Source organism: Sciurus vulgaris (assembly GCF_902686455.1).
Source record: "Sciurus vulgaris genome assembly, chromosome: 10".
Classification (NCBI taxonomy): Eukaryota; Metazoa; Chordata; class Mammalia; order Rodentia; family Sciuridae; genus Sciurus; species Sciurus vulgaris.
The window spans coordinates 80,902,302-80,921,268 of NC_136470.1; the positions used below are offsets into that span (position 1 = coordinate 80,902,302).

Below are 18,967 nucleotides of genomic sequence, written 5' to 3' on the forward strand. Positions count from 1 at the left end.
GTTCTGAAGGCTCCGTTCTTGGAATGGGATTAGGGACCTTATTAAGGGAGGCTGTAGGGAACTTACTCACTCTTTCATTGTGTGAAAACCCAGCAACAACATGCTGTTTTTGAAGCAGAGAGCCCTCACCAGACACCATGTCTGCTGGTGTGTGGATTTCAGACTTTCCAGCCTCCAGAACTACAAGCAATAAATATCCAATAAATAAATAAATAAATGTCTATAAAGTATTTTATTAGTTTAACACATTTTCTTATAACAGCCCAAACGGACCGAGACAGCCATCTTCTCTGGGTGTCTGTGTGTCCAAGTCTCCTTCTTCTCTTTTTTTTTTTTAAATTCATTTTTATTGTAAACAAATGGGGTACATCTTGTTTCTCTCTTTGTACATGAAGTAGAGGCGTACCATTTTTGTAATCATACATTTACCTAGGGTCATAGTTTTTGATTCATTCTGTTACTTTTTTTTCCTCCCCTCACCCCTCCCACCCCTCTTATCCCTCTATACAGTCCCTCCTTTCTCCATTCTTGCCCCCTCCCTCCCCCCATTATGTGTCATCATCCGCTTATCAGTGAGATAATTTGTCCTTTAGTTTTTTGAGATTGGCTTATCTCACTTAGCATGATATTCTCCAGTTTCATCCTTTTGCCTGCAAATGCCATGATTTTATTATTTTTTATGGCTGAGTAATATTCCATTGTGTGTATATATATATATATATATATATATATATATATATATACACCACAGTTTCTTTATCCATTCATCCATTGAAGGGCATCTTGGTTGGTTCCACAATCTGGCTGTTGTGAATTGAGCAGCTATGGACATTGTTGTGGCTGTATCTCTGTAGTATGCTGATTTTAAGTCCTTTGGGTATAGGCTGAGGAGTGGGATAGCTGGGTCAAATGGTGGTTCCATTCCAAGTTTTCTAAGGAATCTCCACACTGCTTTTCAGAGTGGCTGCACTAATTTGCAGCCCCACCAGCAATGTATGAGTGTACCTTTTTCCCCACATCCTCGCCAACACCTGTTGTTGCTTGTATTCTTGATAATCACCATTCTAATTGGGCTGAGATGGAATCTTAGGGTAGTTTTGATTTGCATTTCTCTTATTACTAGAGATGTTGAACATTTTTTCATATATCTATTGATTGCTTGTAGATCTTCTGTGAAGTGTCTGTTCATTTCCTTAGCCCATTTGTTGATTGGATTATTTGTATTCTTGGTGTAGAGTTTTTTGAGTTCTTTATATATTCTGGAAATTCGTGCTCTATTCCTTCTTCTCTTAAGGATACAAATTATCGGATTTATGGCACGCCTTAGTTGAGTATGACCTCAACTTAATTTGGTTACTTTCACAAAGACGCTAATTCCAAATAACATCCCATTCACAGATGGGGGTGGCTGTGGAAGGAGTCAGAACTTGACCATAAATTTTGTGCAGGACACAGTTCAACTTACATCAGTACCTACACCTTGCCATGGGAGCTGGACTCCTTCACACCTCAGCCACCCCTCCAAATGGTTGCCAGCCTCCACTGTAGCATCCATGGAACATTACTTTCCCCAGCAGCAAATTTCTTTCTTTGGGCAGCAGCATTTAAGGAATTAAGAAAAAAAAAAAAATTGGGCCCAAATCTATCTCCCTGCTGCCGCCATCTTCTACAAGTAGGATGGATGTGGAATAATAATCATACTCATTTCTTGGAGAAGAGGGGACTTTCAGGTTTGAGTATGATGCTTCTGGCCTCCTTGCTGTATTCCCAGTTCCTTCAAACCTTCACCCCGGGTGTGGTTTCCTTCATACTGATGATGGAGCTTCCATCAGTTCTTGTGTTAGTAAACTGAAGGTGAACCTTCCAGGTTTGGCATGAGCAACACAGATCAAAACTGACACGTCGACCTCCAGGAATCCACCTCTGCTCCTGTAGCTTGAGTCATGCCTTGTTGGTGGCCAGAACACACCTTTGAAACATTTGACCTTGGTTTCTTATGATGTTGCTAAACCATGTCCTTCTTATACAGTTGAATCCAAGACCAGGGCCTGGTCCTTATATGATTGTATTTTCCTCTGTTGCACTTGATCTGTTTTTTTTTGTTTGTTTTTTTTGGGTTTGTTTTTGCATTACTAGGAATTAGACCCAGGGAGCACTCTACCACTGAGCTATACCTATATTCCTTTTTTATTTTTATTTTCAGACAGGGTCTCTAAGCTGTCTAGACTGGCCTCAAACCCATGATCCTCCTACCTTAGCCTCCTGAATAGCTGGAATTACAGGTGTGTACCACCATGCCTGACTTATGAAACACCTTTATCACAATGTTGTCATTGCACATTGGACTGTATTGGATTGTGATGGGAAGAGAGCAGAGGGAAGTTGTCACTGGAAATGGGTCTGTGTTAGAGGTTATCATGTTACTTCTCTGATTCTCAACAGTTGATCAGAACAAAACTCTGATGTAATGTGGAGATAGCTATACAAAAGGCTTTAGGATCTTCTGTTATCCTAAGCTACTAAGTCGGAGTCAGTACCATCATACTGTTTAATCAGTTCTCCTCTGACACTTGGTTACCAGTTAGATGCATGTAGATTCTGGTGATCTCAACCCTTTATATTTGAATGAATGCTGTAGCTGATCAGAGTAAGAAGGGATTGGAGATGATAACCTGAAGGATTGAAAATATGGACCCTGGAAATCAGGCAGACTTGTACTTCTGACTCCATTCCTTGTTGATGAATTTGGAAAAAATTATTTTACAAAATGAGGTTAATGATAGTATCAACAGAGGTTTATTACCATTGAAATAATAATATCCATTTAACTTTAGCTAAGATGCATTTAGGAAGGGAAGCTGAGGATCAAAGAAATCAAATGATTTGCCCCAGATCTCTTGTGTGCCCACCCAAACTGGGAATGATATTCAACCTCTTGGTTTCTAGGTTACTGTTCTTTTCACTAAAGCACTTAGCACTTTAGAGATCACTGGCTTATGTTATTTATTTACCAATCTGCCTTTGTTAACATAATAAAGGAAGATAAATAAATACGACTGGTATTTAATCTTTCACGCCAGAATATTGATTGGTCTCTGTAGTGTCTGTGCATTTATTTCAGATGTGTCTGGATCGCCTGGGAGACTTGATTGCCTTCTGAGACAAGGCATAAGTGAAGTTGTCCCAGACCTTGCTTTCTCTGAAGACATGGTCACATCTCCCATTTCTTCTGGGCAGCCTTATCAGACCTGACCTCTGGGCTCCTGGGACAGGCTGGCCCTGTGCACAGGCTGTCCACATACAGTCAGCAACTGCCCATATCCTGGGGCCACGCCGTCTCCACCCTATCTCCATCTTTTCTTCAGTTTCCATGAATTAAGAGAGGTACATTATTCCACCTTCCTAAATTGCCACAATCAATATTCCACTGCCCTTATTTTTTATGCATGCAAATGACTTCTTTTGAAATGTACTTGTTTCCCAAATTAGTCTTTGAAACATTGAAAAAATAAATAACAACAACAGCAAAGAGCCCTCCACATCATAGTGAGTTTCAAAACCCAGAGTTTTGCGGTTTGATTCTGAACCAGAGGTGGAAAAATACTGCTGTGCTGTGTTGGGGAGACCCTGCTGGCCTTTCTGGGCCAGCCAACCCAGAGCCAAGTCTGAGTGAAGAGGGAGATGGGGTTTTGGCTCTGAGAACCACTTGGCTGCGTGAGGAACAGCTTGTAGCTGTGCTACATTTGTTGGCTTCCAGGAATTATCCTCCCACCTCCAGCTGAACTGTTTTCTAGGCAGGGCTTGCATGAGTTTTTGGGGACACCAAGGTGGTCTCCTTGGAGTCAGTGGTAGCCCTCCATTGTGTGTGTACAGCTCTGTGTCTATGCACTTCGCCAAACACGTGGACTCCATTCTGCATTCTCTCTGCTTTAGTTTTATCTAAATATCTTTATTTTAGGCACCACCTCCCTCATTCTGACCCCACTCCATACTTTTCCACTTTGCTCCTCCACCTTTCGTGTCTCCATTTCTTCCCCTCCTCATCCGTGTCTGCTTTCTGAGTTCCATCCATCATATTCTTCAGGTCTTCTTTGATTTCTACTTCTATTCCTTCTTTTCAACAAATATTTGATTGAGTCTCTCATAGGCCTGGGGCTTTGTACTTGGTGCTGTGGACAAAGTGCTGAGGAAAACAGACACATACATGTGCTCAAGGAAGAGAAGGGGAAATGTACATACAGGTTGTCATATATTCTGGAGCGGAGATGGGGTTGTGATTTTTTACAGGATGGTCCAGGGAGGGAGTCTATTAGTGTTTTATCTGGGTGCTTACTAAATGATTTGGAAGTGAATATAATTGCGCAGGCTCGTTTGCCAGCTATTCCCCATGAGGCAAAACAGGATTTATCCTGAATTGTGCAGTACTGCTCAAGGATAGATTGAGGATCCCCCTGGGACCATGGTTTCTGTGGTGGTGGTGGTGGGGCCAGCCAATGTGGAAATTGCTGTGTGAGCCCGGCACACCCAAGCCCCTTCCAAAGGCTTAGTTTTGTCAATCTTAAAATGCAGGCATAGAATAACTGCCTCCAAAGGGCTTTCCCAACAGCAGAGTTCCTCTGTTTTTTTTACCATTACATTCTCATCCTATGCAGGAGTTCTTTGCTGAGGAAAGGATTCTGACTCACGGATTGTTCCTTGCTTGTGCTTTTGATCTACACTCTGTCTAAGGCACCTGTAGGTGTATATGTGCATTGTCCATGCGCTATGTCTTGGGAGAAAATCTTTTCCGACTAGATTGTGAGCAGTGACAGGCAGTCTTGGGGCACATCCTGTCTCTTTCATAACCTGCAATAGAGAACTCTGTTCAGTGCTGGCTGATTCACAGCTCCACCTTCTCTCGGTGCCTGGAAAGTAAGATCGGCTGCTATTGAATATCAGAACTGCTGTGGGGGGAGTGATCCCTGCCCCTGGAAGTTCACGGCATGTCAGACGAGAGAGAATCTTATTTGTGAAATACTTCATTGTTCACACAGTGCTTTCTCATTCATTTTGATGTGTTAATCTTCAGATATCCCTAAGATTAAGATAGGACTTACAATTATGAAATTATCCTGAGCCCCTTAAATTACAGAATCGTGATTTGGAAGAATTTAGATGGTGATGGTGGCTTGGGGTACCGAACTCCAGAAGATGGCCAATGGGAGACATAAGTCTGTTTTCTCCTTTTACCTTGAGTCCCTTGCGCTTCTTGTGATATATGCATTAAATCTCGTGGACCCCACCTTTCGAGTGATTTTTATGGGTTTCCAAGGCCACTTTTACGTTATGCGATTTCATTAGCTCTCTTGACTGAAGAACTAATTCACAGCTCTCCCCCTGTGGCAGATGAGGAGATGGTCCCAGAGAACGGAATTTTCCTCTCCTCCCTTAATGAAAGGAAGAGTCAGGATTGATTGCATACCTTGGTAAGCTGCAGCCAGGGCCTCCTTAGCCTCTTTTCTTCAGTTCTGTGAGGATTATGTACACGTGCATTACTTACGCCTGAGAGAGGAACTGAGTGCAGAAGTCTGTGCATGCTGGAAGGGTGATAAAGTGTGGTTCCCCCTCGAGTCTCCAGCAGCTCTGGCAGCCATGAGCTCCTTCTGGCCTGGGCTGGAGACACTTGCTTAAAAATCTGCAGCTGCTTTTCCTCTGCTGCCTAATGAATTGTGGACTTTGACGTCTCTCCCAACTTGACTGCAGTTCTTTAAAGCCCTTCTTCTGCATGGAATTGGCAGGTTCATTTAATAGTTTGAGAGCCACATAAAAATGACTTTCTTCTTTGTTCTTAATATGATGCCATCTCAAAATATCTCTTTCTCCCAAATTGCTGAGATTGTTCAGTTTGGGGCTTCAGTTGCTTCTCTCTGAGCAGATCTTCCAATTTATATTGCAAAGTCTGTTCTTTTTTTGATTAGATGTTTAGGGCGTCAGTGAGCTTTCTTAGTTCACTCATATTTACTTTTTTTTTTTTATTTGTTTATTCACTTTTTTTGTTTGTTTGCTTTCCTGGTGGGATTCTTTTTTCCTTTTTGGAAAGGGGAATCCAAAGCAGGGCTTGGCAAAGGTGAGGCGAGTGTTTTGCCGCTGAGCTACATCCCAGCCCTCAGATTTGCTTTTGCCTTTCTCTTTTCTCCTTGGGAGTTCCCTCCACTGTAAGCAGCATGCATATGTGGCAGAGGTAATAAAACACTTGTTTTTCTTGTTTGCTTGTTATGGCATGTGATTTATTATTATTATCATCATTATCATCACTATTGGCTTATGTTTTAGGATGATAACAATAAGAGTGTCATCATCCTTATTATAATTTCTCTTTTAAAATCAGTTCCTGCACTTAGATCTCAAACAGACCGAAGATTGTTATTAGAGAAGAGAAACATCGGAAAACTACTGCAGTGGACTCCAGAAAACAAGCCAAGTGCATTGCCTGCTGCTGGGTTAGAGCTGTGACAAAGATAAGCTGGTCTCCTTCATGGCACTTGCAGCCTCGTTTCCCTGTGTCTCCTTTCTCCTCACCACAATCTGGTGAGATAGGCTTATGATTCTCATTTAATGCACGAGGAAACTGAGACTCAGAGTGATGAGAGGATCTGCTCAAGGTCACATGGTTACAAAGAACTGGAATGGGACCTTAAACTGGTGACCCTGGGTCTCCTGTTGGTCCATGCAAAGGAAGCGGCCCTGTGTCCCTCCCAACTCCAGCCACACAGGTGGAAGCAGCCCTGCTCTGAGTACAATCAGAGGCTTCTCCTAACTTGCTTTATTTTGATCCCTGGAAGTGCAGCGCTCTCTCAGCGTTTAACTTGCTTTACAAATTTTCTGAAGCTTCCAATCCTTTGCATGGAGGGGGTAGAGAAGCAGGGAGGAAAAGAGGAAAGGGTAGGTGAATATTGGAGAGAATGCATTCTGGAGTCAAGAGATCTAGGATGGATTCTATCCTGACACTGCCGTTTTCACTGTATGATCTTAGGAACTTGAACTTGATTTCCTTACTTGGAAAATGGAGTACATACCCAAAAGTTCAATTGAGAATTTAAAAACCCTACAAAAACAGAAGTGTATGTGAAGCATTTAGCATAGTACAAAATAAATATTTTCAGATGTTATTTTCCTGTTAGAGTCATTCATTCATTTATATATTCAGTGCACATTCATTAAGGAATACTCCAGTGCAACTCCAACAGGGTTCTAATTACGATTTTGGCCCATCATAAGTACTTGGTAAGGCATCATAGATAAGACATGGCTAAGTCAACTGTGAACTTCTCAGGTGTCAAATGATAAGAGTCACATTGTATTAGATGGTACCTTTGTGTGAAAAACTGCTTGTCACAATGCCTTGCAAAGGAGAGAATGCTGAATTCTGACAGGATCATCATGAAATCATGAAGGAGAATGACTGCTGGAAGGTGTGGGGAAGAGGAGCCAGGTAACCTGACTTGGGAGGGGAGCCTGGAAATGTGATGTCATTGGTGGGTAGGGTTGGTCCTAAATGTCAGGCTCAGGAAGAGGGTTCCGTGCATTCATTTGTCCATTGATAGCGCAGGGACTGGGTGCAAAGCCATCTGCACTGGAGGGAAATCAGGTCAAAGGCGATTCCAGCAGTCTCAGAGGGAGGGAGATGAGGACTGGATTGAGAGCAGTGATAATGGGAAAGAGAAGTGGCCGAAAGGAATCAAAGGTGCTTAAAAGCACTTATAAGATTCTGGATTTCCAATTGGTCATGACATTACAGCAGGCAAATCCAGAGTGATATGGAAAAAATAATAGAATGCTATAGCAGAGAGAAACCATGATTGAAGTGACCGGAAGAACTGGAAGGTCTGGGTGAGGAGCTCGTTCTGAATATTATAGGGCTCTGCATGAGAATATTCTGTGGGCTTCTCCTGCTTCTAGCAGTTGCCCATCTCCCAATTGTGATACCCCTATTGACAAATAGACATTGATTTTTGTTTCGTTTTCATTGTTTTAAATTTTCTATATTTATAGCTTTCACGTTCTGGAAAACATGAGAAAGAAAATTTAACTTTTTCTCTCTCTACCATCAAAAGAAGAGACTGTTTTCCTTTTCTTATTTGAGAACTCTACCTCATTTCCACCTCTCCTGTTTTTTCCTCCTTAAATGTTTTTGCTAAGAAAATAACTTCTAGAGCATGTATATGGAACAGGTTTCAAGGATGGTCCAGCTGAGTGTTGGAATGTATTTGAAAATTCCTTACTGACTGCCAATTTAAGCAAAGAAACTGTTGCTTTGAAATAAGAGCCTATTTGTTTCCCATGGCACCCCCGCCTTAGATCCCTCCCTCCCAGTTCATTTTTGTAGCCATCACATTGATTGAAGAGAGGCTGCTGATATAAATAGGCCTGTGTGCTGGGGACTGGTGCTGTGCATGCTGATTACTATCTCTGATTACAAACTCAAGCCAAAGGATGAAACAGGTTTCTCTCTCTCTCATTCTTCGTTCCCCCAACCGGTTTGTCCGTGTTCAGCTTTGATCCTTTCCCCTGTTGGCAGAACCTGCCTTTGACCCTCAGCCACTGTGATTCAGACTGCTGGCCCTTTGCCAAATGCCCGGGGGAGAAGACTTTGTCCAAGTTGGCCAATCATTCCTCGAAGCTGCTCAGTGGTTCAAGTCTTTGTTGGCATTTCCTAGAAAACTTTGGCTCCACATTGGTCATTGGTTGCTTAGCTTAGCACATTTAATTTGCCTTGCTTTGTGTCGGGTATTCTAGGGGGAGCTGCGTTAAGACATGAGTACTGTCTAAATCTCATAGGGAAGTAGTAGTGCCTTTTAATAAAAAATATTTACAATTGGGCGGTTTTAGTATATTCACAAAATTGTACATCAATCACTACTGTCTAATTCCAGAATATTTTCAATGTCCCCAAAGAAACCCCACACCTATTAGCAGTCACTTTCTATTTCCTCCCACTCCCCAACAACCCCTGGTGACAAGCCTTGGCAGTCCCTAATTTACTTTGTGGATCTGCCTATTCTGGACATCCAGTGTAAGTAGAGTCATCTTATATGTGGCCTTTTGTATTTGGCTTCTTTCATTTAGCTAATGTTCTCAAGGTTTATCCACGTAGCAGATTTCATTGTATGGAAATACCACATTTTGTTTGTAGAAGTAATTTTGAGTGTTTTCTATGTTCCTTGTTCCATAAGCTTTACCTGAAATTCATTAATCTTCACACTTACCCTACTTTGTAGGTTTTATTATTATTATTATTATTATTATTACTATTGCCATTTTGAGGTGAGAGAGAAGGCATAGGTGTGTTACACAGCTTAATGGCAGAGCAAGATTAATTTAACTATGGAGATTGCTCTCAGTTACTGCACCGTGTGCCCCGCAAGTCCTAGGATGTAAGATGTGTTTTTAAATGATACATGGGAGAATGTTACAAAGGTCTTAAATAAACCACTTTGGAGTTGAGTAACTCAGGCCCACAGCTTGGGGTGTTCTGGTGCTGTCTTCTGTGCGGTGTTGTGTACTGTACTCTGAATCATTCTTACTGCCCTTTAGATTGTGGCAGACAGTAGATTTAGGGCAGCAGAACTGATCTGGCCACATGGGGGTGGGTGGAGCTCCCAATCCACTGCCAGGCCTGACTGACTCAGCACTGGGCAAGACTGAGCCTGAGGCCAAAGGTTTCCAGACAGTATAGATACTTGGGTTGGGCCGAGGCAGGCACAGACTTGACAGCAAGCAGCTTTTTTTCTCTGGAATGTAGAGGGGCCCATACAAGTCTAAGCACTATGCCCAGCTCATCACACATGTGATACAGGACGGAATGACTGAGAGAGATGGTAGGTGGGTGCCCTGCACCTCAAATCCAAGAGTCCATCAGAGGTGTGCCTTGGAAAGTGTATGTATGTGCTGCCCGTGTTTGTGCACATCTCTGTTGTTCTGTGTAAGCCTGCTGGCAGCAGCTGCCTGGGGACACTGTCTAGGTTGTTTCCTATGGCATAATCTGTCTTCTGGGAGATGGACGCTCTAGTTCTCGTCTTTGTCTTGGTGCAGCCCCAGAAAGTTGTTCTGTGACACAGCGTTTCTAATTTTGGCAGTTTGGTTATTTATTCCACAAATAGTTGAGGGCTTACTGTGTGCCAGGAATTGTTTGAGGCACTTGGGATACATTGAACAAGATAGTGAAGGCTGTCTGCCATCCTGGAACTTAGTCATTTCAGCAGGAATAAACAGACAATAAGCAGTAGATATAATAAATAGATCATAGTTTTTTGGAAAGATTTTAATGCAATCAATCTTACAAAAAAAAAGTGAAATGTAGAGCCTGGTAAAAGGGAATGTAAAGTGGCTGAAATTGTTAATAGAATAATCAAACAAAAACTTGAACTTGAAGATGTTGGTTATGACATTTCCAGCTGCGGCAGAGTTCTGAAGGCATTGAAACAGCAAAGGGGGACTGAAGCTGGTGTGGGCACAGAGACTGTAGAGGGAGAGGTGCCTGTCACTCCCTGGACCATCAGGAAGACTCCAGCTTTCCTTCTGAGTGGAACTGTAGCCATTTCAGGACAGAGCAGAGGAGGGACAGAGGTGCACATGTGCTTCAAAGTAATCTCTCTGCTACAGCATTGGGAGTCTGATCATGATACTGAATCTATACTGTTTAGTACACACCTTAGAATACGCAGATTACCCAAAAAGTCAAAAGAAATCATTCTTGTGGCATGTCCAGAGCTTGGAGAATTCTGAAGCCACTTCGCCAGGCTCCCAGGAACCCCTGAATGCATTTTCTTTCTTTTCTTTTCTTTGGCCAATAGAAACCTTGAGGGAAGTGAGTGCGTCCTATGGAAGCAGCATGGCCATGCCATAGTCAGGCTGGACGGGGCTTCCTGCTGCTGGCCATATGACCAGGCCTTGAATCTTATTCTAGAAAGATCTAGAAATTAGTACTTAATCATTTGCATGCTTTGTGAGTATACCTTGAGAAGTAGAGAAGTATGTCGAAAACACGTTTCTGTTACACATTGGCTTATTTCATTTCACAGCATTTCCTTCAGATTAGAAATAGATCCTCAAAATAGGATACAGAAAACACTGGGTCTTTTACACAATTACACCTTGGTCTCGTGGGAAAAGGAAAGGGTCATGCAACAGTTACACTGTCTACCATATGAAGGGCCAGCCTCTGGTGCATAACTGTATACTATTAGTTGAAAAATACCGATGTCTTTTATTTCATCCGACTTGACTTGGGCTTTCTCCATGGTAGGATGTTTGGAAGATGTCCCCAGAGTCTGAGACTCATGCTACTGTTTTGTTACTCTCTTCTCCCCTCCCCATTAGAGATTTGTGGGATAGCTCTTTGGCAAAATGTCAGCGCAAACGTTTGTAGAAGTGGGTGAATGAATTAAAAAGCAGAGTAGGCATTTAACTGGCAGGCTGAAAGAAAAATGTCAGTTGCTGTGGGTTAAGCAGGAGCTCTGCAGCATATTGAGCACTCGACTTCTTCCAAATTTGCCTACATGAAATAACCTCTGTGTTTTCACACATGAAATATTGGAATAACTTTAAAATATGTGTATAGTGCTGGGTGTGTGACCAGATGGAAGAACACTTCTTGGCCAATAAATGTAAACAAGCTGCCACCGATGTTAATGTTAGAGCGTAGACGAATGCACTTTGGTTGGTTATACTTTATTTTTGAGAGTGCACAGTTTATCAAAGTTAAGCTCAAATTGGGTTTCTGTTTGAATTTTCACACACATACTAATTTTATCTGCCCGTGTTGGTTAGACTGTTTTAACCCCATGCACGATGGATGCAACTGTTTACATTTTTCAGATAGTAATCAAACGAACATTCTCATCTCTGGTTGCCCAGGGAAAAGTGCTATGCAAACAGCTTTAGGTTGTTATAGCCACTTAAAATCAGCAGCCAGGCTGAAGGGTTACTGAGTTTGTAAAGCATGTGGGCAACCAGTCTGCTGCATTGAATTGGGAATTGTTTATCCTGCAAGAACTTCAAGGGTGGGGTGCTTTGGTGTGGGTGTTGCATTGTTAAAACCCAGAAAGCAAGGGAGGAGAAGCATCCGGTGGGCATCAGGAGCCTGCTGTCACATGCCCTGTCTCATTTAATCCTCACTTGTCATGTGAGTTGCTCTCAACCCTTTTTTATGTTGAGGAAGCGTAATCTTTGAGAGATACCCTTTCTAAGATCCCTTACTGCTAGCTAGTGGGAGAGCCAAGGTAGGGACCCAGTCCCACCCTCATCAGGCCTGTGGTCTTTTCACTATCTCCAGTTGATGTTAGGGAGGGAACAAGGTGATTTGTCTAGCATGTCCCAAGTGATTTGAGTCTGATGTGTCCAGTGTTTCTTAATTTCTAGATAATTAATTGGAAAACCTGTATCTTTACATGTTATGAATTTACCTCCAGCATTTAATCAGCCAAGTCCTATTGCTTCTGAGACCAGATCATTTGGATCTTGTTTTGACAAATTATTACATGATTGCCTTGAGGATTAATGAGGGCCTAGGTCCTTTCCAGCTCCCTTGATCTTGAGCTGAGAAGACTCAGAGTGACTTCTTCCAGGGTCTTTCCAGGGCCTCTGCTTCCCTGTCCTGGCAAGTCTTCCTCCCAGCTGGACTCTAACTTCTACCTCTAAATAAAGGGATCCAGGGAATCCTCAAATAAGATCACTTGGGGGATCTTAAATTAAAGGGCATTTAATGAGAACGTTTGCAGGCGCCGAGGTGCCCATACGTGCAGTTGCTGGCATGTGTGCCCACACCCTTGCATTTTGAAACAGGTAGAAGAGGAAAGTGTAACTAAGAAGTTCCAAGGAGACCACAGACTCACGGCTTAGGACCTGCGAAGCAGGAATGAAAGACGGCCCCTGACTTTGTTTATTCTGGGGAGCTCTTGGCAGCAGTGGATGTTCTGAATGTGACTTATGTGACTTGGTCAAATGAGCACTTTTCTCTGAGTTTAAATGAAATCGTATGACTTTTTTGTTTGGTATATTTGGAAAAAAACATTGGTCTGAGATCTCATATCTTTAGCTTTCAAAATAGATAATATTGTGTGTGAGCTAGGAATTTGAGCTAGGTGGTCGATGTCCTCATGGTGTGGGTTTGTGTGAGTGCATCAAATCGAGGGGGTGGCTTGTGGCATGGAGGGAAGACAAAGGAGGAAGAGTAGGCAAGGTACTTAGATATAAAAGCAAACAAAATACCACAGCAACCTACCTGCATCACAGGATTTTTATGAAGACTTATTGGAATAATATATATGAAGTGCTCCAAGCTTAAGGTGTAGTAATACTGTTTTCTATGTTATTATTACTATTGCTTTATTACTGTTATTTTATATATGTACAAATGTATATATGTACATAGATATATAATCAGATGTGCATGGGAGAAAGGCTTATTATGGATTAATAAGAGATGCTACGTAAGTTTTCTAACATTTGTAACTGACAGATGACGACTGGTTAGAGGGTAACAAGACAGGTTCAAAAATTGGGCATCCTAAAGGACGAATGATATTGCTAATAAGTGGATGATGACTCATAATGGGGGGAGGGAAGGGTTAGTGTTAGGGTTAGAGTTAGGGTTAGGGAGGGGGGCAAGAATGGAGGAAGGAAGCACTGTATAGAGGGAAAAGAGGGGTGGGAGGGGTGGGGGGAAGGGAAAAAATAACAGAATGAATCAAACAACATTACTCTATGTAAATTTATGATTACACAAATGGTATGCCTTAACGCCATGTACAAACAGAGAAACAACATGTATCCCATTTGTTTACAATAAAAAATAAATAAATAAAAAATAAAAATTAAAAAAAAAATTGGGCATCCATCCTATACCTGTAATCCCAGCTTTCAGGAGGCTGAGGCAGGAGGATCTCAAGTTAGAGGCCAGCATCAGCAACTTAGCAACTTAGCAAGATCCTATCTCAAAATAAAAAATAAAATAAAATAAAAAGGACTGGGATGTAGTTCAATGGTAAAGCATCCTGGGGTTCAGTTCAATCCAGATTTTACCATATTTGGCTCTAGACCTTATTTTAGAGTGTTAAATAAATGTGGACTGTTGCCTACTGCTTTTTCTCTAGCGATGGAGGGAAAAGGAAGGAAGACCAGAGTGAAATTTGACATTGCCAACTCAGCACTGTCCTTCCTGTGAGCCCTGAAGAGTGCCTGGTGGGGAAAGCAGAGGTGATCGACCTGTTAGGGCGCAGAAGTGTTGACCATCAAAGTGAGAAGCATGGGCCAAGCCTCGCCTCACGGTTATGGCCCTTCTGCTGGTGGGGAGAATTTACAATTGGAGCAAGGACGGATGCTCATCTAGTCAGGAGGGAAACATTCTCTATTTGGCGACTGTGATACACGGGAGCAAGATGACCTCTACCACAACGCTCCACTCGCTGTCCCGTGCAGTGGGAATGGCATGCACGTCCAGGCAGCTCCCTGAGTTGTGGATGGGTCATTGTTCCTCCTATAACTGATGAAGGTGGTTGGAGTTACTTTTTCCCTGGCTCTTAATTACACAGGGAAAGAAACCCTTACTCAGTAAATTGTGTCATTTGAAGAATGTGTGCTGGTCACCCTCTAATCCCTCTTTTACTATTCATTAGGTTTCTCCATCACTTACTTTGCAACTTGTGAGTTTCCCAAGGAAGTGGGACAATGAATACATGTTTCTTTTAAATTCGAATCAAATGTACTTAGCAGCCAGATCTACAGCAAGTGGAGGATCACTCTTGTTTAAGAGGCTGTTAATCACCAGTTGTAAAAGTTCCAAGTGGCATCAGAAGGGGGGGAAGGGCAGAGCTTTATTCTCTTGGCCCTTCCTTTGGAGGAAGAAAGGGAAAGGGCTGCCAACAGCCTGGGAGATGGGAGGCTTAGAAGTGGACGTTCTCCTGCAAATAAAGGAGGGCTCTTTGCTTATTTGGGTTTCTCTTTTTCAGGCAAAATATGAATGTGTGAGAATGGTGTCCTTGTGAAGGAGCAGGCCGGAAACAGGCCCAAAGAGTGAGTGTGGAGAAGGGCCATGTGGGGGAAACGTGGCGCAGCATCTCCCCTCCTCCGACCTGCTGAGACTCCCGCCCACTGGGAACTCTGTTACAAAGAGGGCTCCCTGGATTCCCTCTGGGACGGGTTGTGGGGGGGTTCACTGCCTCAAGAGATGTCAGGGGAGGCAATTGGTAAACAGAAGTGGGTGGTGGTTTCATTGTAAGCTTTGGCATCACCAGGCATCACCGCTGATTGACACATTGCTCTGTGACAGGAGGCCGCGGGGAGCTTGGAGAGCTCTGCATCAGGAGCCGCAGCTGGAGGTCAGCGAGGGTTTGGGGCAGAGTACTTAGACCTCTGAAACCACCACATTAGCGTAAGCTTCGGCCTCAAGACCAGGGCAGTCTGATTCACATAAGTACCCACCAACATCCAGGGCAACAAAGACTGAACTTATTCCCTCCAAAATGTTTGAAAGTAAAATGAACTTGAACGTCGATGGTCACTGTGTATCCAGGCCCCCATCATGACAGCAGGGACAAGAGAAGTGAAGGCTGCATTTGATGCCCCTCCAGGCTGGTGGGGAGAGGGCTTTCTGGTGTTTCAGAGTAGGTTTCTGCCCAGGAGGTAGAACCAGAAGGAACAAAGGTGAGCAGAAATCAAGACCTAGACAACAGTGGCATATTTCTAGTCTCAGGGGAAGTAAGCAAGGTAGGTGAGAAGCAGCTGGGAGGACCTGAGGCCTGGCCACCTCTGCACTGTGGGACTCAGCATGCAAATGGGGGTGAGCTCCCACAGGCGCTTTGTCCCACTGAGCTGGGAGCAGGGCCATGGTTGTCTACAAGCCTGTGCAGGGGACTGTGTTGGCACTTCTCTCTTTCAATCTTCTTGACAAGCAGACAAAGAAGAGGGCATATACTTGCATTTTAAAGTTGGTGAAAAGTGAAGTGATCTGCAGGTTTCATGACTGGTAAGTGGAGAAGCCAGGACATACAGGTTTTCTGTTACAGCTTATGGGGTGGGTGGGGGACTCTTTCTTTCCTGACCCAGCTTACTTCTTGTGTGTATGTACATTCCATATGCACTTCCTTTGGCAGACTTCACTGTTTCCCAGATAGAGGGATGTTTATCTGTGAATTTATCACATCCAATTTTCCTCAGTGAATGTCCCTGCCTCCACTGCTTTTGAATCTAGAAGAGGCTTAGCTTCTCCTTGGTCGCGGTGTAGCACGCTGTTAGCAGAACTGAGCTGACAAGCCCTTGTCTGATGGTAGCATAAGAAGCACAGGTTACTAAAGCTGGGTTCTTATCACCTGTCCTTCACAGGAAGCCTGAGCAGCATTCCACTCTGACGTGTCAAAGACAGGAAGGAGCTCTCTTCCACCAGTGCGTTTTGTAGTCCGTTGACAGAACTAAGTGAATCCTTTAGCAAGCTACAGATGTGGGTAATTGAGCCTCTCCTGGACCAGGGATGAATCACATTGTTCTCTTAGGAAACCTGGGTGCCAATCCTGACTAAATGTCCTGGCTGTGTGACCTGAGCCAGTAGCTTTAACTTTCTTAGCCTCAGTTTCCCTCACTGGAATTTGAGCATCGGCTAAAGGGCTTCCCATGCTTGTGGGCACTAACCTTTCTGGGAAGGAAAGGTCTCATGCAATCTTTTTGGCCCAAAGGCTTATTGCTTCTTTCCTTCCAGTCCCTCAAGGCTTCCGTTGGTCAAAGAGAGTGTGCCAGAGGACAGGACCTTGAGTCAGTTCTCCTAAAGTTTTGCTAGATTGACCCTGTCTGCATTTAACATGGGCGGCAGATTCTACAACCTCTGAGAACTGGACAGTGTCCACTTCCCACAGAACACCAGAGGCCCCAGAATCTAGATGTTTTTTTGACTCTCTTGGCATCTGGGTGGTTTTTCTCTTGTAACAGGATATCTGGATGAGATTGATATTGTTAATATTGTTCCTCAGGGTTTTCTCCCTCAGACCTGTCACTCCTGTAAAGGATTGTGCTTTGAATTTTCTCTGTATTACCTCCATAGCATGTCTTCTTTTCTTATTATTAGTCGACTTTGTTTTATTAAAGATAACAGTGTAATTTGGAGTCAGATCTGTGGTGGAGATGATTTAAGAAGAAACAGAGCTTACACCTTTACTATAATTTGTGTCTATAACATCCGCAATATTTACGACATTAATTTTGTCATGCAGTATGTTGTGTACGGGAGCAGCATGTTATATGCATAAATGATAGGGCTTTCACTAAAAAGCGTGTCCTGTGATAGCTTTGTCCTCAAACATGCAAGCAGATTAAATGACCAAGTAAGTGTTCAGAAACCCCAGACTTGATAGGCAGCTGTGGGAGAATGGTGGTAGGTTGTGGCGGACCATGTTCATGCTGTGCTTCCCTCCCTGACCCCTCTCCCTCCCTTCCTCTCTTCCTCTCTCTCTCCACTCCTCCTTTAGCTGTACTCTACTTCAGTTTCTTCTCTCCTCTCTTGGGTCCCTACAATAGGTTCCCATTTGACCTTGCTTCTGGTTTTACACTGCTTTCCCATCTTGTATGCCCCAAGTTCTGGTTACTGCCAATCATCCCCTCTCTTGAGGACCCTCGAGTGCCTGGATCAGTGTAGACAGCCTGCCCGGATCCATGGCCGTGACACACTGCTGCAGAGTTTGTCTTGCCTGCTCCTCTGTCTGTTCGCTGTCTCACGTCTGCAGCACGTCGCCCCTGCACCACCTCTCACAAACCAGCCTTCCTCCAACATCTCTCAACTTCTTTGATGGAGAAGCCTCAGCCTTCAGGGGTTTCTTCCTTTCCTAACCCTGGCAACTCCTAAAGTCGCCTAGTGCTTTAGTTTTCTATTGTGGTGTAGCAGATCATCTGTGACATTAAAACCACAAACATATTATCTTCCATGGGTCCTGAGGACCAGGCCTCTGGGAGTGACTTAGCTGGTGGTGATGGCTCTGGTTCCCCCTGAGGCCTCAGGCAAGCTGTCCACAGGGGCTGCAACCTTCTCACGGCTGAAGGGGACTGGAGGACACGTGTGAAACTTGCTCATGAGGCTCTGGGCAGGAAACAGTCCGCTCCTCTTGGTCCTGTCCAGAGCGTTGCTCAGTGACACGGCAGCTGGATTTTCCATAGTCAGTGATGGAAAGGACAGGCAGGGGACTAAGATGGAAGCTGCAGTGCCTTTTGTCACCAAACTGTGGAAGTCAGAACTCCTGCTTGTCACCCTGACGGACCCTGACACACTGTGGGAGGCAATAGCTCAGGGTGTGAATGGGGAAGGTACAGTTGCTGGGGCCTGCCCTGTCTTCTGCATGCATCTGTTCTGTTTTTCACTCAGCCTGGGAACTCTGGGAATCAGATGCTGGACTCACTTCCTTATGGCTCCCTATTTCACAGGAAGTACGTTTCATGGAAATGTTTATTTTCTCATCACAGTAATCTGTTTGTTGTTTTTTAAACAAGTTGTAGAAACTAAGGACCCAAAGCGTTATTTATCTAGGTCATTTAGCCACTAAGTGACAGAGTGTGAATCCACTTCTAGGTCTTTCTGATCTAAAACGTGTTCTTTCCACGTTAAAGTGGTGTGCTGATTTTGATTTCTGAGAAATATTTTCTTCACCCTGTTTCCCGTCAGCTTTGGTGATATGAAGAGGAACAACTTGGTGGCACCCAAGGGGTGTAGAGCAGTATGTGTGGATAACAATTCCAAGGTAGGGGACGTTCCTAAGAAGTCCTTTAACCAACCCAAACCCTGATTCCTGGCCTTTATCTATGCGGCAGTGGCCTGTCCAGAGCCCCTGATTGACTGTTCTACTGAACAAGGGAGCATAAGAGGCCACAGGGGAGCCACATTTCACTTGTTTCTTTCCAAAGGTAATCTGGGGACTGTCAGAAACTTCTTGTGGTGGGAGGGAACTTTCTTGTC

At 43.7% G+C, this 18,967-nt stretch overlaps 1 protein-coding gene across 6 annotated transcripts in view; it reads left to right on the forward strand.

Moving 5' to 3' along the window:
- MB21D2 (Mab-21 domain containing 2) overlaps positions 1–18,967 on the forward strand; it is a 110,872-nt gene that overhangs the window by 49,140 nt on the left and 42,765 nt on the right. Inside the window, exon 2 of one of the 6 annotated variants that reach the window (XM_079155933.1) lies at positions 14,988–15,051. The exons of the other annotated variants lie outside the window; for them this stretch is intronic. The gene's annotated coding sequence lies outside the window, so the exon portion shown is untranslated. The remainder of the gene's footprint in view (positions 1–14,987; positions 15,052–18,967) is intronic. 6 annotated transcript variants of the gene reach the window in all.